Source organism: Adiantum capillus-veneris, chromosome 12 (genome assembly GCF_014529385.1).
Source record: "Adiantum capillus-veneris isolate H3 chromosome 12, ASM1452938v2, whole genome shotgun sequence".
In the NCBI taxonomy this organism is placed as follows: Eukaryota; Viridiplantae; Streptophyta; class Polypodiopsida; order Polypodiales; family Pteridaceae; genus Adiantum; species Adiantum capillus-veneris.
In genome coordinates, this window is record NC_140942.1 from 156123472 (window position 1) to 156147824 (window position 24353).

Here is a 24353-nt window from a genome sequence, read left to right on the forward strand (position 1 = left end):
GGTGCAGAACACACCAGCCATGGCCTGACAGATATGTCTTCAAGCGATGCCGGTGATGACAGTTGCAAAGCATCTACAGAGTCCTTGGAGTCGTAGTCGGAGTTGGACCCTTCTAGTGATCAGAATGAACGTCCTAAAAATAAAAAGAGGACTAACACTCATGTGCTCAGCCATCGGATCAGGAGGCCTGAGACATCAAAAAGTCACACCAAATTGAATTTTCACCTACAGCCGCCTCATCCATCACTTGGGCAAGTTCTATCCAGAGATCAACTACAAACGCTAGGTCTTACAGCTTAGGTGGATGCAGATCTACCTAAGAATGTTCCTGTGGATATGGTCCATAAGGTTCTAAAGCTTTTCCCCAAGGTACGCGGTCACACACTTACAGCTACACGCATTGGTCATGCCTTGCGGATGACAAACTTTCCCTCAGTAAAAACAGCCACTAGAACTTGCAACTTTCCAAAGATGCGACCATTCAGGCATGTTAGGAACTACTGAGTATTGATCACCCCGACTATGCAAGGAATAAAAAGCTTTTGGCTATATTCAAGTACTACTTTCCTGTCAGAGATGCTAAAGTAAGGACAGATGCGATGTACCTACGTTGTTCTCTCATTGTGACGGCCTCTATTGCCTAATCCACACTATTCCGTGTGGTTTCCATCAAATTCTTTACACATCTTTACAATCCCGGGCTAAGAGGTTTCGAGCACAAGTACAGTTGATACAGTCTAGCTTTCAGTGCTTTGCAGCTCCTATGTTGGCTTGGGTTATTAACATACATGTAAGCCCTGTGGATGTGGATGTCGAGATGCAGATTACGCACTCCAAAGCAAAAGGTAAATCTATTGCCCATACAACAAGTTTACTTCAGAAGAAGAAGAAGAAGAGGGCTGAGTGGTGAAGGACACAATAGAATCTCTAACATCGCTACCAATATCTGAAAGCCAGCAGCTTCGGGTGAAGCACCCCATATGGCACCCCTTGTATACTCCCGCTACTTGTTCTGGGGTATGCTCGGGTGTTTAGGATCACACTATGCATGTTTCAGCTGTGGCTTGTACAGCGTGTGTTCCTCTCCCTACTTCTTCCATTTTCACTCCTACCACAGTGACTATCTGCAGTGTCTGCAGTTGCCTCTTCTCCTATATTCTCTGTTCTCTTCGCATCATAGTGTTACTCTCACCGGCACGATGAGTGGTTTGTGGCAGGACACCTGTATAGCAGGGCTACAGTGTCGCAAGCACTGGACAGACAATTAGTTGCAGTTGGGCTCAGTCCACACTAGACTCTGGGTTGTGACACGTGGTTGGCATACGGGTGCTCTAGCGGGCACGGGGTCCGACTACCACAACCACAGTTTTGAGATAGTCTTAGCTGGATTAGATATTTGTGAGCCGTTGGTGGCTCTTTATGGTTGTATATATCCGTAGCTGTTTGGGTTTTATGGGATGATCTACTTTTGTGTGGTCAGCCCTCTAGAGTCTATCATCTTGAGTTGTACATAGCACATCTGCACCATCCCTGCACAATTCAGCCTCGACACCCCCATTGTACCTATGAGATCTGGGTTGGAGCTGAGTGAGTTGCCATGCCAGAGTCTGTATTGGTTTCTTTGAGTTTGTCGATGTTCATGTTGTTCATGTTCAGGTTCTGCTGAGTCGTACTGTTGTTGCTCTGTTGTTCATTATCATTTGTGTTTGCATTCTATGGAGTGAGATCTCACGCACATTGCACTGAGAAGCACCCACTATAGAGGGCATGACACATTATCTCCGCTACATGGAGTGAGGTTTCTTGCACATTACACTGAGGAGCACCCACAATAGAGAGCACGATAAAATTTTCCTGCTATAAGTGCTCTCATGTTTGGCACGCTTGTTGGTGGGACTTCACCACCTTAAGTCTCACTCCGTTAAGCGTACATGGTCGAGAAGCTAGCTAGTTTATGATGGGAATGCGATCGTGCTAGCTAGGGTGGATGAAAGAGAAACATGTTGCACACAAGTGAGTGTGTGTTGGCTAGATCATCACTTAAGCGAATTAGGTTTCAAGATCAATAAACTTGGACTCATAAACACGATCTTGAGTATTTGCTAAGCCATCACAAGCTCACCACAAACAAGGGAGATGTAATGAAAAATGGAATTGATTTATTCATTCATGAAATGAGCTTTAAGTAGCTCTACAACCTTGCATGTGGGATAATTCCTTCTCTTCTCTCCTTGACTCATATTCTAGGACAAAGCTCACAATTTACAATCCTCCCCTTGAGGTTTGGACTAAAAAGAAACTTACATCTCTGGCACACTCCAATCCAAGAGCAAAAAAGAACATCTCCAATCCAGGAGCCCATCCCCAATCCAGGGGACAAACTATCTCTAATCCAAGAGACACTCAACACCTCCTCTCAAACAAATGTATAAAACTAAGACTAAGCTAGTCCAAGCTATCTCCAAACAAAATACAACTGAAGGGGAAATGCCAAAACGAAAGCTAGAGAATGTCGTCGTGGACTATTAGGCTATTGCCGCCGTCTTCTTCATCTTCATCTTTGTATTCTTCTGCCAAATATACTTTGGGCCTTGGATTTTTGTTGGTGCTTCCTCTGTCCTTTTTGAAACACTTGGAAGGAAGGTGACCCTTCTTCCCGCAAATGCTGCAAGTTTCCGATGCTAGACACTCCTTCACTATGTGCCCTTCTTTGCCACACTTGAAATATTTTGTTACTAGAGCTAACTGCAAAAGCTTCTCCCCTTGAAGTAGCATTCCTCCCTTGCTTCTTCTCTTCAAACATTAAAGAGTTGATTACAACTTGGAAATCTGGTGTCGGATCCTTCTTCAATGATGGTCATGATCTGGTCAAAGCTAGGTGGTAAGGCTGCTAGAAGAACTGTAATTTTGTCCTCCTCTGGTACTGCACTGTTTACATAAGCTAGTTGTGTGGTCATGCTTTTAAGGCGATTGACCAAGCTTGCAATATCTTTGCTATGTACCATTTTTAATTTGTATAGATCCTTCTTTAAGCTCACTTTGCTCTTCTTTTTCCTAGCTCCAAAGTTTTTTTCAGTGCTTCCCATACAGCTGATGATTTATCACAATCATCAGTAAAGTGTACGTAATTGTCATGTAGTGCAGTGCTTATGATTCCTAACGCCTGCTTGTCCTTGGCTTGATTTTGTGCAATGATAGCTCGTGCTAGTACTTGTGCACCAGCAGTAGATGTCGGATCAGTGAGCCTTGGCTTGACTAGTCCCTACAACTGCTTTTTCATTAAGTAGCCTTTTAACTTGGTTTGCCAAGTGTGAAAGCCCTTGCCGTCAAATTTCCTAAGCCCTTTCTCTTCCATTGTGCTAATATAGGGGTCTTAGCTTAGGAGACTCTCCTAGCCAGTGTCTACCTCTTTACAAGTGCACAACTAAGAAAAATGATATTTATTTGCAAAAAGCGGTTGTGCTTGGTTGCAAAATTTCAGGCTTTATTGCGAGAGAGAGAGAGAGAGAGAGAGAGAGAGAGAGAGAGAGAGAGAGAGAGAGAGAGAGAGAAAGAAAGAAAGATTTTTAACGTCTATGTCAGGCCGAAATCGGCCTATGAGACAAATCAAATGTACATGGTGTGTATGTCATCCGTCTATCGGAAAGACAAATGAAACAAATGAAAGACATTCTGGCCTTTTGAAGACAAATGCAAGAGAGAGAGAGAGAGAGAGAGAGAGAGAGAGAGAGAGAGAGAGATGAAATGAAATGTTATATTAACGTCTTCAAAAGGCCAGAATGACCTATGAGACCAAACTGATACAAAAGTGGTGAATCTGTTACAATGCCTGCGTACCTTAGTACTAAAGTACTAAGTGTGAAAAGTGTGAGTGTGAAAATAAATGTGAAAAACTAAATACAAAGTATTAAATAAACTTCTTAGGAGCATTCTGGGTGTCTGGCTAGAATGCTTCTAATCCTTTGTTGTAGTCTCCTCCGGTGAAGTGTCTCGGTCGTGGTCGTCTCGATTTCCTAAGCTCAATCGCCCTGTCAATGAGGGTGCCTTTGGTATGAATGTGGGTACTCCTTTGTGCTGGCTGATGGCCTCTTGCTTCTCCTTCCACTCCTGCTTCTCTCGATCCGAAGAAATCTGTGATCTGCCTCTGAGGCTGTAGTGCTCTTTGTCATCTCATTAGATTATCCCTGTGCCGATGTAGTTCCAGTAGGTACAAGCCTAAGCATCTTTGATCTTGGTATTGCATGACTCTATCTAGAGGTCCAAAGCCTTCTTTAAATAGGCAATGGTAGTATACGGTGCAATGGTATATATAGTGTAATTCTGTCTCCGGCTCCATTCCGCATAACTTGCAAATTCTGCTCTCAAGTGGGATTCTCCTAAATCTGCCAAATTCAATTTCCAGCTGGTGTGAGGATGTAAGAATCTGACCAATAGCACATCTCAAACCATGAGACAGGTGGGTATCCATGTAGCTCGGGCGAATCAAAAATCCATCTTCAGATAGCTGTAGGAAGTTTTCTTTGTAGTCGGCCATCTTCGTGCCCATTTCTTGTGTAGGGTCTACCCATGTCCTCTTAGTATCCAACTGTATAAGATCCTGATGGATGATTTTATTAATCTCCGTTCCTGTAATTGCGAGTGATGGAGCCTCAAGAGAGTATTGGAAGGGGGGTAATCTTTCCATATTGAACCCGTGTCTATGAAACCACGAGGACAGTTGCGCATACCAGCATGATGTATCCCCTTTCATTGCTAATTGTCGAGAGGATTTGAGGGCCAGTCTAGTATATCGGCAATTATTTGTATCCCACAAACCATGTATAAAGGACACTGATCTGGTAAGAGCTTCAATTCTATCGGAGGGGCAGCTAGTTCCGCTCGGGTAATCGCGTGTGGTACGGAGGCCTTGGCTCTAATCATTCGGGAAATCATAGATACCAAAGGTCTCTCCATTGACTTCCAATTATCCTGATCCACAGATGGTCCCCAAATCTGGACCCCATAAAGCATAGCCGAAGCCACCATAGTATCAAAGAGCCAAAGTTTTGTTCGTGATTCCTGAAATTGCACTTGTGCACACATCCTCTCCAACCCTCCCAAGGCCGCAGAGAGAAATGAAATGTTATATTAATGTCTTCAAAAGGCCAAAGTGACCTATGAGACCACACACACACACACAGAGAGAGAGAGAGAGAGAGAGAGAGAGAGAGAGAGAGAGAGAGAGAGAGAGAGAGAGATTCCTGTGATTTTGTGAAGCTCCTCGTCCCTTGGAGTGAAGCTCCTCTTCACAAAGTGTCCTTTGATTTGGATGCTTGAATTGAAAGCTTTCTTTGAATGCTTGTTACTTGGTTAGCCAAAGCTCCTTTTTTCAAATAAGGCGAGGGTATTGAGCCACTTGGCTCAATCCGGACCATAAAATCAAGATCTCCATCAAGAGCCTTGATCTCACAATCCACATCGCACGGCGAAGAGTCTCTGCAATGACGTTACTTTTTTTTTTTTTTCCGAGAAATAGATCCTTCTATTAGTTAATGAAAACTGCCCATAGGGCTACATCCACCTCTGCGAGAGAGGGCTACAACAAGCATGATGGGGAGACTCTCCCAATGAAAAAACAACATATATACAATGAGGCTAAATCAAGAGATGGGAGGAGGGAAGAGCCACACAGGTGGACAGTAGTGCCATCTGAGCACCCCCTAGACTATGGTGTAGAAAGGCCCAGGGCGCCAGAGTCGAAGAAAAGCCTCGCGGCGCTCTCGCATGCGGTCGGAGCTGCCTTGTAGTCCCTCAAGCTGTCCTCTGAGAGTATGGATCAGCTCTAGACAAAAGTCACGAACAGTCTCTGCTGGTGGCACAGGACGAGCCTCAAAGATGCGGAAACAGCGGGCCCGCCAGATGAACCAGAGAGCTAGGCCGCTGATGAGCTCCCAACACTCCTCTCTCTCACTGCACCACTCCTGTGGAGTAAGCTCTGTAGCAGGCTGGAGTGTAGGTCGCCCCCCCTGTATCACTATCATCATGCTGGTGGAAGATAGCTCAAGCTGAAGTGTTGGGCCCGTGAGGGTGGACCAAGCCGTTGCCCCCCAGGTGTACTGTCGAGCCGTGGAGAGGGCAGGCATCAGCCGAAGAACACGTAGCCACACTTGGTGGGCCGAGGGACAGTCCCACAGACAGTGACGCTGACTCTCCACCAACTGGTCACAGGCTACACATGCGGCCGAGAAACCACTATGCACAAGCCAGCTCCCTACTGCTGTGGCTCTGTGTGCAATCAGCCACTGGAACAAAGTGACGCGCCTCGGCTGTCTGGAGTCCCACAGCCTCTGCCAAAAAGCTGCCAAGAACTCAACTGTGAGGCCCTCCTCCTGCCAATGACGTGTTGCAGCGGGGCGGGCCTCTCTCTGTGCTGCAAGTATATGACGTCCAAGCCGAACAGTGTACTGAAAGAAGGGGACTCCTGGGCGGTCTGCAGAAGAGAAGGGGTCCCTCCATAGCCACTCACCAGGATCCCACTGTACTCGTGCCAGTGGACAACACTCCCAAGCCCATAGCCTCCAATGTCCAGTCTCAAGAGCTGCTGGGTCAGGGTCTATGACGCAAGTCCTCCCACAGATGCCCACAACTCGGATCCTCTGGAAACAACACTTTGCTACCTGCGGGGCCTCTACTGCAACTCGCTGTAATCGTCCCCCACCCTCAAGCTCGAAGAACAGGGCTAGGACAATCTGTGAGCAAGCCCTGACTGAAATGAGAACCTCCAGTCGTGTGAAGGCTCCCATCCACCGGGGTGCTACTGGCTCGAGAGGCGTGAGCCACTCAGCTGGAACTGACTCTGAGATGTCCTGACACATGCTCTGCACCCCTCTCATGCCCTGTAGCTGGACAGCCTACACCTCGGTAATCAAGAAATGCTAATCAATCTAATGGAGATGCTAATCACTAACACACTAATGCATAACAACAAGCCTGGCTAAAGCTTTGATACCACTTGATGGGAATGGGATCGTGCTAGCTAGGGTGGATGAAAGAGAAACATGATGCACACAAGTGAGTCTCTTTGACTCATAATCTAGGACAAAGCTCACACTTTACACTTTAGTCTCTCACTTGGCCTTGTCTGTTAGTTTGACTCGTCTGGTCTAGCCTGGTTTGGTCCACATTCGCCTTCATCCAGCTTGGTCTAACTGGTCTAGTCCAGTCTAGCATGGTCTAGTCGAGTTTGGTCCAATGGGTCTGGATTGTCCAGCAAGTTCAAGTTTCTTTGTGCCCAGAGCTTGAGTGGGTCTCTATCTAGTGCACGACACATACAGTGCAATCTAAAGATCGACAAAGCCCGCTACGGAGTCCTCTGTAGTATTACCACAGAAAGTGCCAACCTTTCTTGTTGAGTAGAAGTTCTCCACCCCCGCTCCCTCTACCCTCTTTGGCATCTTCCTAACCACTCCTCACCACCCCCGTCACCTTCCCTAGTACACTGTCCACCACTTGTGTTACAACAACAGGCTCTTGAGCAGACAGTAATGGAGGAGCTGACAAGCATACTGGCGAAGGTGAACATAAAGTTTCTGACTTTCAAGGGACTCTCCACAGAGCATGCAAGCGACCATGCTAGGAGATTTGTATCCCTCAACAGAGGTCGTGGCCTCAACAGAGAATATGCCTACCTAGTGCTCTTCCCGTCAACCTTGGATGGATTAGCAGATAAATGGTATTAGTCAGTTTGCTAAAAACCACTTTACAAATTAGGCAACTCTAAGGCGACAAATCTATGAAGCTTTCAGACCAGGTGATTTTCAAGAGAAAGTCTTGGATGAGTTGGAAAACTTGGTTCTCCAACTTGAGGAGACATTCCTAGAACTCATGACTAGAACGAAGTCTTAGTTTCCAAGCTTCCCAAGCAACCAAGAGAATTCATGGTGAAGAAGTGGGTGGAGAAGGTTTTCTCCAAGACATCTCAACCTAAGTTACGAGAGACTCTCTGACCTGAAGCAACTCTGGAGCAATTTTGTCGTTGCCGCTACCGGGATAGAAGGGGCAAGGAGGCTATTCAAGGACCTCCCTCAAATAGAGACTTCCTCGGTTCTTATGGAAAGTGCCTCTATTTCTATATGCAGGGAACACAAAGCACTGAAATTACAACGAGCTTTTCAAGAGGAGAAGTTCTTATCTCTTCGCCAGGAGAAGTCCCCACATCAAGAATCTTTGGACCAAATCAAGAGAGAGTTAGAACGGTGTTCAGAGTTTACAACGACTCGCCGCCCCCACCCCCACCCCCCCCCCCCCCCCCCGCGCACGCAACTCCCTCGCCATCGCGACCGCCTCCCCCCTCCTCCCTCACACTGCGCATTCCCCTGCCCGCTGCCCGCTGCCCTACCTGCAGCTGTCCAGCCCTCCAACGCGCTACTCTCCGTTGGTCCAGCCAGCCCCCGTGCCCCCATTTGCCGACGCTACACCTACCCGCCCCCTGGCCTCAGCCCTCTTACCCCCCCCCCCCCCCCGGCCCCCTATCTCCCTCTTTTTTCGCCTTCTACCTGCTTGTAGGCTGCTTTTTCAGCTTGCTGGCATTCGCCTCGACACCCACGACCCTATCCTTTCAGCAACAGACACAGAATGGTGGCCTCTGCTCCACCTCAAAGGGACTCCATAGAAGCCCCCTCGCCCAACACCGCGGAGCCGACCCTTCAACTTGCTCTTTCGCCAGAAGAGCAAGCGAGCTTGATGGCCGAAGTGGAGCGCTTGCAAGCCACTTCGGTTATCTCTAAAATCATTGGCACTCGGCCCAGTCGGGGCGAAGTTTGGGATTTACTGCAGGCCCGTCTTCTCTCCGATGTGGGCAAGATCACAGATGTCCAGATCCTCGGGAGAGGGTACTACCAGGTCGAGTTTGAATCTGCAGATATGGCGACCAAGGTGATTTCGATGAGCCCTCTCGGCATCAGAGCAGCTCGAGCTTACTTTTGACATTGGCATCACGGTTTTGCCCCTACTACAGATGTGCTCGAGGAGGAAGCAGACTTGCCGATTCGGTTTGCTTCCCAGGCCTGAGGCAAGAGTACCATCGCCTCCTACCTAGGATTGGTTCCATGCTCGGGATAGTTTTGGAGTCTCCACGCACGGCAGCTTTAGTTGTGGCCAAGGCCACAGGTCTACCTACTGTGCGGGTTCTTGTTCGTGACACACTCCTTCCCCAAGGTGATAGTGCTGCCTAGGGTGAGTGGGGGATGGATCAAACAGAGTGTGGAGTATTCGGGTCTCCTAAACCAGTGTTTCATTTGCAGACAGATGGGCCATATGGCAAAGGCTTGTCCTCGCAGGAGACCTCGACCCACAGCACATGCGCAGCCACCCAAGGCTGAGCATGCCAAGCAGCCAGGTACACAGGATACACAGGCTGGTACTTCGACAGAGACCAGTGACCAGCCAGCCAACTGATGGTTGGCAGCAGGTGCATGGCCGCCGCCGTCAGGGAGAGCTCACCCCACTGCTCCTCCTGGTGGCCGACCTGCCGCCCCCGTCCACTTCTGTTCCTCTACAACTGCCTCCTCCTCCCTCAGCCGCTGCCGCCGCCCGCCTCCCCCGCCTCCTTCCCCCCCCCCCCCCCCCCCCCCCCCCCACCTCCACCTTTACCCCCCCGCCCCTCCCCTCTCCTCAATGGGGCCCACAGCCTCGTCTCCGGACCCCTCCGCCACTCCTCAGACACACAGTACTGGCCACGCTTTTTCCGCGAGCGTTCTCTTGGTAGTGCTTTCGCTACAAGCCGTGTGGCTTGTGAGGGACAGCCCCACATGAGGCCACCTTTTTGGGTGCTCACTTCTCCCTTTACAGCGATCCCCAGAGGTCTGACCAGCTTCAACATTCGCAAACGTCGGGATTTCTTCAATTACAGCTTCACTCGGTTTCTGGGTGATTCCTCTTCCGACTTGGAGGAGGCCAGCTTTCGAGTCCACATCCTCTTTCTTGCAGCTAGAGGTAGTGAGGGCCTGGACACAGAGGTGGGTTTCTCTTTTCCGTTGTGTGGTAGGGATACCACGGAGTGGACTTAGCACACAATCCTGGACTGGCTCCAGACCCAGGCTATTGAGTTCTCGCATCACACAAGGGACTTAGCAATGAAAGATGTGGTGCAGACACTTTTGCCTCTTGCCAAGTTTAGCGTGACACCTCCAGATGCAGCGGGTTGCAGGCACATTGTGGTGTACTTGTTTGCTGACACTCAATGCCCTCCGTGTTATGTTTTTGTGCACGAGGATTCTTGGACAGAGGATGTAGCCCTTCGGGCTGCACGCTCGGCTTGGGCCTGGGTGGGACAGTCACTTCTTGTGTGCTTGTCTAGAGGTCGTTCAGATGCGGATTACTCCCCATCCAGACCGGCCTCAAAGATAGCGAGGTTGGCTGCTGTTGCAGCATCTGTTTTCTCTCACTAACTCCATGAGGATCATCTCATGGAATGTGTAGGGATTAGGAGGGCCCCAGTTTCAGCGACAGAGGAGTCGGCTGCGTCAGGAGCTGCAGAGATGCCTTGTGGGTGGTGAGATTGACATTAATATGCCGCATGAGCATCATCTTTGTGAGAGCCGCATTCGGCGTTGTGATTAGATTTTGCGTGGTCGCTATGAAACTTTTTGGTCAGCTGCTTTTGGACCTGGAGGCATCCAGGGTGGGGTATGTATGACTATTGTAGAGTCTCTACAGCACGCCATTGTGGGCAGAGGGATTATTGTGCCACGCAGGGCTCAATGGATCACTATGCAGGTTCAGGGTTGCCTTGTGGGCTTCTTGAACATATATGCGCCCAATGTGGCGAGTGCACGAGCAGAGTTTTGATCACAGAATCTCTGCCGCAAGCAGAGCAATGGTGCATTGGGGGTGACTTCAACATGTTCGAGGACCCTTCTGAAAGGATTGGTGGTAGCCACGCTACTGGGCAGGGAGTTGAGCTAGCAGCTTGGGAGAAGTTTTGTATGACTCTGAGGGTTTCGGATGTGTGGCAACACTCTAGCTTTGTGTCTGGAGGGCACTCTACACAGGATGGGCTTCTCAGATGCTTGGATCAGAGTGGTGTTAGCTTTGTATAGACGAGCACACAGTCAGGTACTTTTGTCAGGAGGTAGAGGCAATCGTTTCATGCTCACACATTCGGTCAGACAAGGCTGCCGTCTTGCCCCCTTCCTCTTTTTGTTCTCTGCTGAGGCGATGAGCAGGTTTTTGGTGTCGCAGGAGGTTGGTTTGCGGGGCCTAGCACTTCCTATTCGGGGAGATGAGCTACTGGACGCTGAGTTTACTGACGACTCAGCCTTGTACTTGGATGGCCAGGAGGCCAACCTTCACAGGTGTGAGCAGGCTCTTGAGACCTTCTGTTGAGCACCTGGTGCACTGATCAACTGGAGAAAGACAGTGGCTTTCTCGGTTGGTAGTGCTCATGTGCCTGATTGGATGCCAGGTGAGGGTTTTAGGTGGATTTCCCCAGGGACTGCAGTTCGGTACTTGGGTTGTCAGGTTGGTCTGGACTTGTCTCCCGAGCAGCAGATTGCTCCCCTCCTCCTGTCTATCAGGAGGAAGTTGTAACACTGGAGCTAAGCACGACTTTCTTTGGCTAGCAGAGTAGTAGTGGCCAACCAGGTGTTGTTGGCGACTATGTGGTACACCACTTCTTGCTGGATCTTCTCGAGTTCTTGTATCAGCCAGGTAGAGAGGCTGATCAGGAACTTCCTTTGGTCAGGGCGTGACACTCAGATAGCCCGAGGCAAAGTGGCTTGACAGGTCATCACTCTTCCTTGTTCACAGAGAGGGCTTGAGATCATTGACCCAGCACATCAGAGCAGAGCCCTTCTTGGGAAGTTCATAGTCAGAGGACTTCTTCTAGGTGAGGAGCCCTGGAAGGAGTTCTTGCTACAGCGGCTTCGTGCTAGGGTGCCTCAGGCTGGAGGCCCCTGGCGACCTTTGACCAGATGGATCTTGATAGAGATGCGTAGAGTTGGTTTGAGCAGGAGACTGGAGGACTGCTTCGCTGTGAGTTTGCTTCGATCTTGGGAGCATTTGCGGCGAGGCCTGGAGCAGCGACAGCCTACTTGCATGGAGGAGCGCCTACGACAGCCCCTTGTTTGGAACCCCATGGTTAGCACTCAGAGAGGCCACTTGGTTGGTAGTCGGCCTCATGTTTCCTGGGGTCCCATGGCAGCGGGTCCAACACCCTCTTTAGGTGACTGGTTAGAGTTTTCAGGCTTGTCAGAGGAGTTGCAGAGTTTCTAGCTACAGGGCATGAGAGGGGTGCAGAGCATGTGCCAGGACATTTCACAGGCAGTTCCAGCTGAGTGGCTCACACCTCTCGAGCCAGTAGCACCCAAGTGGATATGAGCCTTCACACGCCTGGAGGTTCTCATCTGAGTCCGGGCTTGCTCAGAGACTGTTCCCTCCCTTTTTTTCGAGTTACAGGGTGAGGGACGCTTACAGCGATTGCAGTAGAGGCCCCGCAAGTGGTAGAGTGCTGATTTCAGAGGATCTGAGTGGTGGGCATCTGTGGGAGGACTTGTGTCACTGATCCTAACCCAGCAGCTCTTGAGACTGGACACTGGAGACTGTGGGCTTGGGAGTGTTGTCCACTGGCACGAGTACAGTGGGATCCTGAAGAGTGGCTTTGGAGGGACCCTTTCTCTTCTGCAGACCACCCAGGTGTCCCTTTCTTTCAGTACACTGTTCGACTGGGACGTCACATACTGGCAACACAGAGAGAGGCTCGCCCTGCTGCAGCACCTCATTGGCAGGAGGGTCTCACAGCTAAGTTCTTGGCAGCCTTTTGGGAGAGGTTGTGGGACTCCAGACAGTCGAGGCGAGTCCCCTTGTTTCAGTGGTTGGTCGCACACAGAGCTACAGTAGTTGGGAGCTGGCTAGTGCAAAGTGGTCTCTCGGCCGCATGTGCAGCTTGTGACCATCTTGCGGACAGTCAGCGTCACTGTCTTTGGGACTGTCCTTTGGCACAGCAGGTGTGGCTTCGTGTTCTTTGGCTGATGCCTGCTCTTTCCACAGCTCAACAGTACACTTGGGGAGCAGCTGCTTGGTCCACCCTCACGGGCCCGGCACTTCAGTTTGAGCTATCTTCCACCAGTAGGATGATAGTGATGCAGGGGAGGGGACCTACACTCGAGCCTGCCATGGAGCTTACTCCACAGGAGTGGTGCAGTGAGAGAGAGGAGTTTTGGGAGCTTATCAGTGGCCTCACACTCTGGTTCATCTGGCGTGCCCGTTGCTTCCGCATCTTTGGGGCTCGCCCTATGCCACCAGCAGAGACTGTTCGCGATCTTTGGCTAGATCTGATCCACACTCTCAGAGGACAACTCGAGAGACTACAGGGGAGCTCCGACCACATGCGGGAGCACAGAGAGGCTTTCTTTCGAGTCTGGCGTCCTCGGCCTTTTTACACCATGGTCCAAGGTGTACTCAGATGGCACTAGCATCCACCTGTGTGGCTTTTCCCTCCTCCTATCTCTTGATTTAGCCTCTTTGTACATTTGATGTTTTTTCATTGGGAGAGTCTCCCCACCATGCTTGTTTTAGCCCTCTCTTGCAGAGGTGGTTGTAGCCCTATGGGCTGTTTCATTAACTAATGAAGGATCTTTTTCTCGGAAAAAAAGAGAGAGAGCTAGAACAGTTCCGGGCTCAACAGGAGTCTATGCCTATGTCCTAGTGTAGCTCATGCCGCTCTCCAAGGCATTCTCCACAAGAATGCCCCCTTTGGGCTTATTGTCACTTCTGTGAAAAAGTTTAGACATGAAGACAAAGATTGCTACTACCTGAAAGGATTGCGGCAACTACAACAGAGCCTCGTCCCTACTCTTCAATACGGGTTGGCACTTGCATCCAACATGGTTTCTCGCTATGGCCATCCAAATCACATGCCCCCTTTGCTGAATACCCCCCTCCTATGCAATCTATGCACGGTATGCAAAGTGTTTTTCCATCTTATAGCTTTTATCATGCTAACACTCCGTCAGCCTTTAGAGCTTCTACATCTTAGCATCCACCTCCATGCAACAGGAGTAGAGACCGCCTCACCCCCCAACTAGTCCATCCAATTGGCCCATTTTGTGCTACAGATGCAAAGAATATGGGAATTACCAAAGCAAATGTCCTCTGCCAAAAGGGTTTTCTCCTTGCCGACATTGCCCTGAGGCTAAGGATCACTATAGTAAGGATTCCCCAACACAACACGCATCCACGTCTTCAAGCCCAAGTCAAAGCAAACTTGAATTCACATTTCCAAGATCAATCTGATAGCAATTAGCACAATCTCTCAGCTACCACCTTCTACACATGTGGTTGCCCCTCAAGAAAAGACGCAGCAGGTAGAGGAGCCCGCTCGTGTCCTCACTTGGGCACAGAGGGCAGCCCTCGATGTCAGTCTTCTAGCAAGTTCAACCCTTCCACCACTCGTCTCACTAGTGAATACACCTCTCCAACATCTGACAACCCATCCACTAGTGCCAAGGGCGGACCAACTTCTTGGAAGCAGTAGCTAACCTACAATAGATCAAGGTACCACATAAGGCGCTAACACACATAGAAAAACCTACAGTATATCTTGAACACTTTCTAACAAAGTGTTGCTCTATGATATGCTTTGGCTAGATGAGGGTTTTCGAAGTGAAACACTTGTAGTTATTCAGTCTCTATACCCAGAAGCTGGTCCTAGTGACAGGCACCTCCCAGTAGTGGTGTAGGATATCATATATGACTCTAATGGTTGCGATTATAGAAGCCCTCATCTCACTGTGTTCATTTTGAGGGGCAATTCTTAGGTGTGATATTGGATGGTGGATCTGGCATCAACCTGATGCCCATGTTCATTATGTTGGCATTAGGTTTCCAGCCTACCCGACTTGCCCCTTTCATAGTTACTTTGGCTGACCAGAGGTCAGTCTACCCACTCGGCATAGTGGACAAGGTGCCTCTCCAGGTATAAGACTTCACCTTCGTCCCCAAAGAGTTGGTCTAACGGTAAGGCTTTGGCCTCTCAACCGACGGGTTGTGGGTTCAAATCCCCCGTTGGGTCACCTCTAGAGGGACACCTTGTGCTCACATGGTGTTCATGTTACTAGGGCTCTTGCCCTTGGACACTCGAGTGCATCGGTAGACCATCGCTACGGCACACTAAAGTGCTACATGATTTTGAAAATGATGCAATGTGGACTCATACTCCTCGATCCCCAATGAAGCCAATGCACCTTGAAGGGGGGGGATGGATCTAGTGCTGCATCATAGTTCCTTGTCCATGGACCTGAATTGGAAAAGCCCACTCCACCTGATGGATCAGAGGAGGACCTGCTCGAGTGCTACCAAGTCCATGCCTTGTTATATGATCTCTATTCAATGTCTACCTGAGGATACTCCATCTTCCAATGTTCTTCCAGTAGCTGGCCCCTGTGTGCCACCTAGCAATAAAACAAATGTCAAGGTCATAGAGGCTGATGACTTAAATGCTCCCACTATGGAAGCCCATGGGCTTGGTGAGACTATAAAGGACGTAGAAGAGGTAAGAAATCTCCTCTACAGGAGTTCGCCCAAACCCCAACCTCTTCTGTGTCTGACTCTCTGACCAAAACAAAGCTCACCTCTAAGCTTGGTGAACTACCCTTCGACGAGCTTTCCAAGGATGGCTACATGACCCATATGCAGATTTCCATACTGATCAAACACTAGCATATGATGTCTCTAGGCTCCAAGAAACGGTAACCTTAGGGCTAACCCACCCCTTACCTGTGGGTTCATTGTATTTTTTTTGCAGTTCTCTCCTCAATTCAATTCCACTTCTCTCAAAAAAAAGAAAAAGAAACGGCAACCTCTTCACATATACAAAAATCTTCAACAGTGCCCTCTCCAGACAAGGTAGAAGAGATCAACTTGGGTGACTTTGACAATACCCAACTAGACCAGGTTCCTACTGAAACCTTGAAGATGCTGAGTAGACACTCGTATTTTCTGTGGCCTATGTCCCAAAAGATGAGATTAGACTACTTTCAATTGATAGCAAAGTTAAGCTCCGACTGTGAAAGAGATTGGCTTTAAAAAATTATGGTATGACCAGTGATTGTATGGCTCGCAGATCCTCCTGTCTGGAATATGCATGGCGGGTTTCTTGCAAGGGCCATCGAGCGCATGTTTCTTTCAAATCATAGAACAGGTCAGCTTAAGCATATCCACTAGACGCTGTTTGTGAATTTTTAAAAGAACACTACCAGGGATTTGAAGTACACTAGAAGAGCTACAAAATGCCCAGGCTAACATCAAAGTTATAACACTAAAGATGGTCAGATATCTCAAGTGTACACAATTGGCCATGCCTCGCCCCTACCCACCACCCCCTACCCACTCTCTACTCACCCCTACCCTCCTACCTCGTCCCTAACCCCTCCCCCCCCCCCCCCCCCCCCCCCCCCCCCCCCCCCCCCCCCCCCCCCCCCCCCCGTTGTCTGCTCTTTATGGTTGTATATATGCTCAATTGGGTTTAGTTGTCGTATGCATCTTAGACATCTTATGGGTCTCGAGTCTGTGTTTAGTCTAGCACCTTACATCTGCACTCTCCCTGCACAATTGGAGCCTCTACACCCCCATTGTACCTGCGAGTCCTGGGCTTGGAGCTGACAGTGCTGCCAGCCAGAGTTTGTGCTGGTTCCATGAGTTAGTCAAGTTTCATTGAGTTCAGAGTCTGCTGTTTTGTCTTTTGAGTTTGCTTGTTACATTGATCTATTGTGTTTTCATCTTAATAGAGTGAAGTTTCTTGCACATTGCATTGAGGAGCACCCACTGGAGAGAGCACGACACACTTTTCCTGCTACATGAAGATTCAATTGCACAGATCTAGGTGGAACAATTAGAGAAAGACTATCGCCGGTAAAGGTAGCAGCTAGTGACATAGTTAGTGAAGTATGGTGGGACAGGTGGCAAACCATACCCCCAGCGCCAAGGTGGCCCGGGCCCCTCTACTATGAGCATTTTTAATGCTAGAATGCTAGTGCAGGTGATTGCACCCAAAGAGCAGCCAGATGCCCCTGACACCCTTGTATTTTTTCTGCCATTCTCTGTGTTTTCGATCAGCCACACTGATGCTTGCTGCAGATCTGACATGAAAGGAGCATCTAAGGACCCCCTTTGAAAATAGCCAAGAGGAACCTAAGTCGCAGATTTCAGCCAGCTTTTGGGGCTCAAAAAAGACCTACATCTGCCTATAGATCACCTGCTCCATTCCCAAGAGAAGCTTCTCTCTAGAGGACAGTCGTCAGAGCCTGAAATTGACCATTTGATTAATGTCTTCATTGGAGGTATGCCATTCAGTCTATGCTCTCATTATTTTGCAATGTAAAGCAAATATCACTCTGTAACAAGGTCAGGGTCCTTGACACCATTGGTCTGCCCGTCACGTCAGGGTGTTGGTATCTCTCCATCTCTCCCTATCTAGGTTTGTCTCTTGATTCTCTAAAGTAAAAGAATCACCGTCAAGTGAAACAGAACCAAGTCTAAGAGTTTTTGTTAATCTACCAAACTCCAATGCATGGATCCTCTTCCAAAAGAAGGCCACTGTTAAAAGCTAAAGATCTCTCCAAAGAGGTTTCTGCGGTTGCAGTCGTGTACATACCTTATCATGAAGTCGTTGCCCTGGAGGTGGCATCGTTGCATGCTTTCTCACTTTAGAACATGCCTACTTTGGTTTCATAATGTACATATGTCAAGTGCATCAGGGTGGGACACTCGTTTAGCCTAAAAAGTTCAATGGGGCGAACACCGTCCAAAATAGCAACTGGTGTCGCAACCATCAATGATGTGGTTGGTGGTCATGACAACTGGGAAAATGATATTCAGCATGGAAATTGAACTCAAGAGAAATTCTCCATAGAATTAGGGATTTTTCACAGATCACTTGGGTTCTTTACCCTCAAAATGGGTCATTTATGGGGGAAAAATGGCCATGTTCTCACAATCAGAGGCTTGGCACCTTCTTGACAGTACTGGGAACTTCTTGACAATGCATGATGGTTCCACCATGATAGGATTAAAAACAAAAATTTGTTTACTAAAACCATATAAGTTGATTGTTTTCATAGAAATATTGCCAACATTACTGTAGCGTGGATAATGTGTCGTGCTCTCTACAGTGGGTGGTCCTCAGTGCAATGTGCGTGACAATCTCACTCAAATAGATTGAATCTCCCTCACACAGACTGAACAGAAAGGAAACAATAGACGCCAACAGAGCTCACAAAGACACAACAGCAGACTAGAACATGTGACTCGACTATCTCAAAGACTGATACAGACTCTGGCGTGGCAGCACACTCAGCTCCAGCCCAGGACTCACAGGTACAATGGGGTGTCGAGGCTCAGATGTGCCGGGATGGTGAAGACGTGCTCTGTGTGAAGACCCACTCTAGAGGACTACGTACAAAATAATCCTACCGGCCCAAAACGACTACTCATATGTACAATCATCAAGAGCCACCAACGGCTCATAAAGAACATCATCTAAGTCTATCCCACTGGGTGGCGGTGGTGACCTGACCACGATGTCCACTAGACCACCCTGCCACGTGTCTCTACCCAACGAGTCCGTCTAGTGTGAACCGACCAGACCAAAGACCAACTGACCAAAGCCCAACTGTAAACTAACTATCCTGTGAAAGTGAAAGTGACATTGTAGCAGGCTACAGGTTGCCCCCCACAAGACCGCTGCCCGTCTCGGAGAGCGGAACTGAAGAACTGAAATATCGGCGATATACTGTCGGTGGTCGGATGATGGAGGAGGCTAATAGTAAGGTGGGTAAGGAGATGGAGGCCAAGTGTATGGTGAGGGGTAGTGGCCATGAGGAGGGTACATCGGGTATGGAGTAGCCACCCCATGAGCAGCAGGCTGCGTCGGGTGAGACGGGTGAGGGTGAGTAGGTGAAGCCGGTGGAAACCCAGGAAAAGACTAGGCAGGCTACAAGGGTGGAACAGGTTGTTGGAATCCAGGGAAGCCGTAGAAGTGTTGAGGAAAGGATGGGGATTGGGAGGGGGAGGCCGTAGAGGGACCATGAAATTGTGATGAGATCGATCCTGCTGGCTTAGACTCTATATTGGTAGGATTTTCTTTCTCTGCTGTTTGAGAATCCCCTGAATGTGCTTTGGAAACGTCCGTCTGTGTCTGTATCTGTGTTGCGATAGCAGGAACTTGCGGAGAAACCGGGGTTGTAGTTGTAGTTGTAGGTGGAACTGCCTGTGAAATGGCTACAGCTTGGTATTTTGCACAAGAGGGACACAGTGTATGTACCAAAGGAGAGAGATCCTGAACTGCTACGGTCATATCATTTGCCTCTTTTAACTGTTTTTACTGAGTGTGGACAATATATTTGAGGTCCACTACCTGTTGAGTTAAGATTCTTATGCGATCTTGAGCTATAGCAATGAAATTGTCCCTATCCATCGCTCGTTGAAGATGAGCCTGCACTTCCCTTGTCATACCGTCATAGCAAGCGCGATGCAGACCGTTGGTACCTTGCAATGAGAGGGCTACATTAATAATCGTCGAAATGGCTCTTCTGTCCGCCTCTAAAAGTCTGTCGGCCTGAGGCGCAAAAGTATCAAATATGTCATGCTTGTTAGATGTAGGTGTCCCAGAGCTAGATGCCCCTGCAGTATCCTTCGGTGCCCCTGCATTATCCCTAGGTGCCCCTGCACTAAGAGTAGTACGTGGTGTTGGCGACACAACTCGAGGTTGTGTTTTAGTGACTGCAACACTACTCACAAGAGGTGGTGTGAAAGTTGAGGTGGCCACAGAAGTAGACATACGCACTGTTGGTGTTGTAGTATGGACGTCAGAGATTTTGACATGTGATTCTGAGAAGGGTAGTGTTGCTAGCTGCTCAGATGAATCTTTTTGTACCTTTGCCCTCTTGCGCAAGATGCCTTTCCCTTTGGCCATTTTGGAACGGTCTTGCTCTTTTGGATCATCTTGAAGGGTGAGAATTGCTTTTGCATCTATCTTTTGCTGCATAATCTGCACTACCCAATACATAATAGGGGTTGCATAGCAATTGAACCTTTCCGCTTTCCCTTTACGCTGAGTCCGAAAACGCTTTGCCTTGTCCTGTAGCGCTTTTAACAGCAGATGGTGAAATGGATACGGCAGACAGTGGTAGAGACAAAAAAAAAAGCATCGCATATTGCTGGAGAACCCGGAGAAGATGGAACCCCCGTTCTTTCCGATGCGCGCAGTAAAAAATAATACTGTAACACTGAATACAGCTGCTGACTCCTGTGATAGTCTGGATGTGAGTCTAGCAAAAGTTCCTGACAAGCATTTGCAGTTTCTTCTGGTGAGAGATTAGAGAAGGTTTTTGTTGTGGGTAGAGGGGCCAGCACAGTCAATATTCCCATAGCTTGTCCGATATCTTCCACTGTAAGTGTAGTACCATTCAGCTTTGGAAAAGTGAGCAAGAGGGAAGTTAGCTTGGCAGTAGAGATATTGCAGGACAAATCGGCCTGAGCCAAAATTTGAAGACCCAAGTGTATCATTTGCTGTTGAGAGAACACATCCTTGAGTGCTAGATTTGGAGCCTGTAAATGATATATCATCATTAAAGGTACCTTGGAGAGGGCACCAGATGGGTGAGGCAACTGGAGAGTGGTGACTCTGTCAGCAGTGACTGACTGGGGTGAATCTTCCTCTGAAGATTCCTCTGAAATCTGCTCTGAACTAGGAGTATAGTCTGATTTACTGTCAGAGCTATCCCTAGAGGCAGAGGACTCTTCCTCTGATTGCAGATGCTTTTCTCCATTCCGAGTACGAACCATCTTACTAAACTGTGCGGGGACTTCCGGTGAGAAATTGGAGTAGCAGGGCACAGGAGCTTCGGAGGCACCTGGTGATGGGAAGAATGTGGAGTCCAGATTACTCTTGGCGCTTTTGATATGAAGAAGTTGAGGCTGATTTACTTTTAAGTTGAAGCTAAAGTCGCTTTCCAGTTTTTAAATGTGCTTTTTAGGTTTTTGTTTTTGTTTTGGCCTTGATTGCTTTTTGCGCAAGCCAGGAGGCGAGGTTGGGGAAGGGCGAGGGCTTGAGGGGTTGAAGGGCGAGGACCAAGGCGAGAGGGGAGTAACAAGGAGAGGGCGAGAGGGTGAGGGGGGCTAGGGCGAGGGGCTAGGGGCGAGGGAAATGGGCGAGGGATAGGGGTAAGGGGGCGAGGTCGAGAGGGCGAGGGGGAAAGCTAGGGCCAGGGCGAGGGCCGAGGGGAGGGATAGGGAAGGGGCATGGGAAAGGGGCTAGGGGCGAGGGGATGGAAAGGGCGAGGGCGAGGGGGCGAGGGGATGGGAGAGGGCGAGGGCGAGGGCGAGGGCGAGGGGGAAAGGGGAAGTTTAGGGCGAGGGGCGAGGGGCGAGGGGGAAAGGGGGAAGGTTAGGGCGAGGGGCGAGGAGATGGGAGGGTTAGGGCGAGGGCGAGAGGGGCTAGGGCGAGGGGCGAGGGGATAAGGGGGTTTGGGGGAGGTGAAAGCTAGCGCTAGGGGCGAGGGGCGAGGGGATGGGAAAGGGAGAGAGGATAGGGGATAAGGGGCGAGGGCGAGGGAGGGATAGGGCAGGGGCTAGGGGGGGAGGGGCGAGGGGATGGGAAAGGGTGAGGGCGAGGGGAAAGGGGGAAGGGTATGGTTGGGGCTAGGGCGAGGGTGAGGGGATGGGAAAGGGTGAGGCAGGCCAAGACTAAGGCGAGGGAAAGAGTAAGGGGTAGAGGCTAGGAGAACGGGAAAGCGCTAGGGCGAGCATTAGGGCTAGGGGAGGGGGTTGAGAGGAGAGACAAAGTCGAGGGTAGAAAAATAAGGAGGGAGTTTTAACGCTTAGGAAACTATCCCAGATACCTTAAAGATTTAGCTACGACCAAATTAATAGAAAGCATTGATAAATTCGAGGTTCTCAGAAGTGGCAGATAAAACGCGAATCATTTCATAAATAACTACCCCACTCAAAGATACAGAGGCATTTATGCATATCAAAGAGCTGAGTTTCACTTGAGAGGCAAAAGCTAAGAAAAGGAATTGAGTAGAAATTGAGGAGATTAGGTTATGCCCAAGAAAGACAGAGAGTGAAGGATAGAGTTGATCCAATTTAGACTCAACCCCCTTCAGCTTAACAGAGTCTGCAGAAGGAGAGCTGTCTATGGGAAGGGTGATTTGGTTATTGAAAGGTTCAAGAATCGGCGAAGCTCAACACTTCATGGTAGCTCCGTTAGACCCTTGAGCGGCAGCTTAAGCATGATAGCATTTGATCCGAGATCCATTGACTAAAGGCAGCGGAACTCATTCGAGAGTGGCTAATTGTACAGCGCCGTGGGGTAGAATCTCCATCACCTTATATGGTCCTTGCCATGCTGGGACCAACTTCTTTGATTTTTTCAGAAACTTGGCCTGATAAAGTAGCACCAGTGCTCCTTGCTTTATTTGCGGCTTTCTGAGATGGCGATCATGCCAGGCTTTACGACGAAGCTGCTCTGCCTCTAGAGCCAGTGAAGCCAAACCTCGGCTTTCCTCCAAAAGGAAAAGACGAGATACAGATGCTGACCCCAAATTTTCATTAGCACGAAGACTGCCCACTCGCGGGGATCCTGAGTTGAATTTGAAAGGTGCTATCGCTTCCAAACCGAAAGCCAATTGCAATGGGGTGTGATTCGTTGTGGCTTTGAAAGAAGTTCGATATGCCCAAAGTGTACCGTGGATAGCTTGAGCCCAAGTCGAGGGATGAAGATGACATGCTTTCCGCAGGAGTGCTATCAGAACCTTATTAGTGCTCTTTGCCTGCCCATTTGCTCTAGGGTAATACGAACAAGATTTTCGGTGAAAAATCTTGTAGTTGGCCAGCAAGGTAGAAATTGTTTCATTCACAAAGTGACTACCCCTGTCACTGGTGATTTCCAAGGGACATCCAAACCTGCACAAAATATTTTCGTATAGAAACTTGGCTACCGTAGTGTCAGTGCAGTCCATTGTTGCAAGAACCTCTTCCCACTTTGTTGCGTAGTCTGTCGCCACCAAGAGATACTTCCGATTGCCGGGTTGGGCAGAGGGTGTAATTGGACCTACAAAATCTATGCCCCATCTCTCAAAGGGTTGCCATGCCATAGAGACCTGCAAAGGACGGTTTGAGTGTTTGCTCGGTTTAGGGCCACAGCGCTGACATACATCGCATACCTTTACATAGGCAATTGCGTCGCACAAAATATAGGGCCACCATAAGCCACACTGGAGAATCTTCTGTGCAGTAATATGACCAGGGTAATGGCTACCAGTGGGACCACTATGGGCATCCTCTAAAATATACTCGACTTCATGAGGGGAGACACACCGCCTCAGAACACCATCTTGCCCTGATTTGTATAGCTGGCCCCCAATCAAAGTGAAAGAACTAGACTTCAGCAACAGGCGTCTCTTCTGCAGAGGAGAAGCATTCTCTGGGTAGAGGCCAGTAGAAAGCAGATGCAAAACATCGCCGTACCATTCCGGAGTGTTATCCACCTTAAAGAGACTGCTAACAGGAAAGTCGTCAGCAACCCTGTTACTTCTTCACCAGTGTGAACGCGAGAAAGGTGGTCGGCAAGGACATGATGTTTGCCGCGCCTGAGTGCCACTTCGAAATCGAACTCTTGAAATAAGAGTAGCCATCGCCATACTCTACCTGCAACCTGCGGCTTGTTCAGCAGATATCGCAGGGCATGGTGATCAGTAATAACTGTGAAGTGGACCCCTAATAAGTAGTGCCGAAATTTCTGCAAAGCATACACAATAGCTAAACCTTCCCTTTCTGTGGTGCTATAGTTGCACTCTGCCTTGGTGAGTAGGCGACTTGCATAGTGAACAGGGCGATCCAGGTTATACTCCTTACTAGGTTGAGTTAGCACCGCGCCCACGGCCAGTTGACTGGCATCTGTATGCACATGGAAGGTGAGAGACCAATCAGGAGCTACTAAGATAGGCGCTTCAGTGAGGCGTTTTTTAAGGTATGCCAAAGCTTTAGCCTCTGCCTTTGACCATTGAAAGGGAACAGCAGCACTGGTTAGGCGGGTTAGGGGCTGAGCCACCTATGCATACATGTGTATAAACCTGCGATGATCACCTGTGTGGCCTACAAAGCTCTGTACCCCTTTTGGGTTGATGGGAGGTGGTAACTTTAAGATTGCCACGATCTTCTCTGGGTCAGGCGCTAAACCTTTAGCAGACACCACGTGGCCTAGAAGTGTGCCTTCAGTAACCAAAAAATGACATTTGTTAGGATTTAGCTTTAGGCGTGCCTCTTTGCACCTGAGGAAGACAGCAGAGAGCTGAGCGAGGTGTTCCTCTAGGTTT

General features: G+C 49.1%; 1 protein-coding gene and 1 pseudogene across 2 annotated transcripts in view; both read right to left on the reverse strand.

Annotated features, from left to right (window-relative positions):
- URE (urease) overlaps nucleotides 1-24353 on the reverse strand; it is a 225361-nt gene that overhangs the window by 47918 nt on the left and 153090 nt on the right. The window lies entirely within an intron of this gene.
- LOC147446732 (uncharacterized) lies at nucleotides 19355-20450 on the reverse strand (annotated as a pseudogene).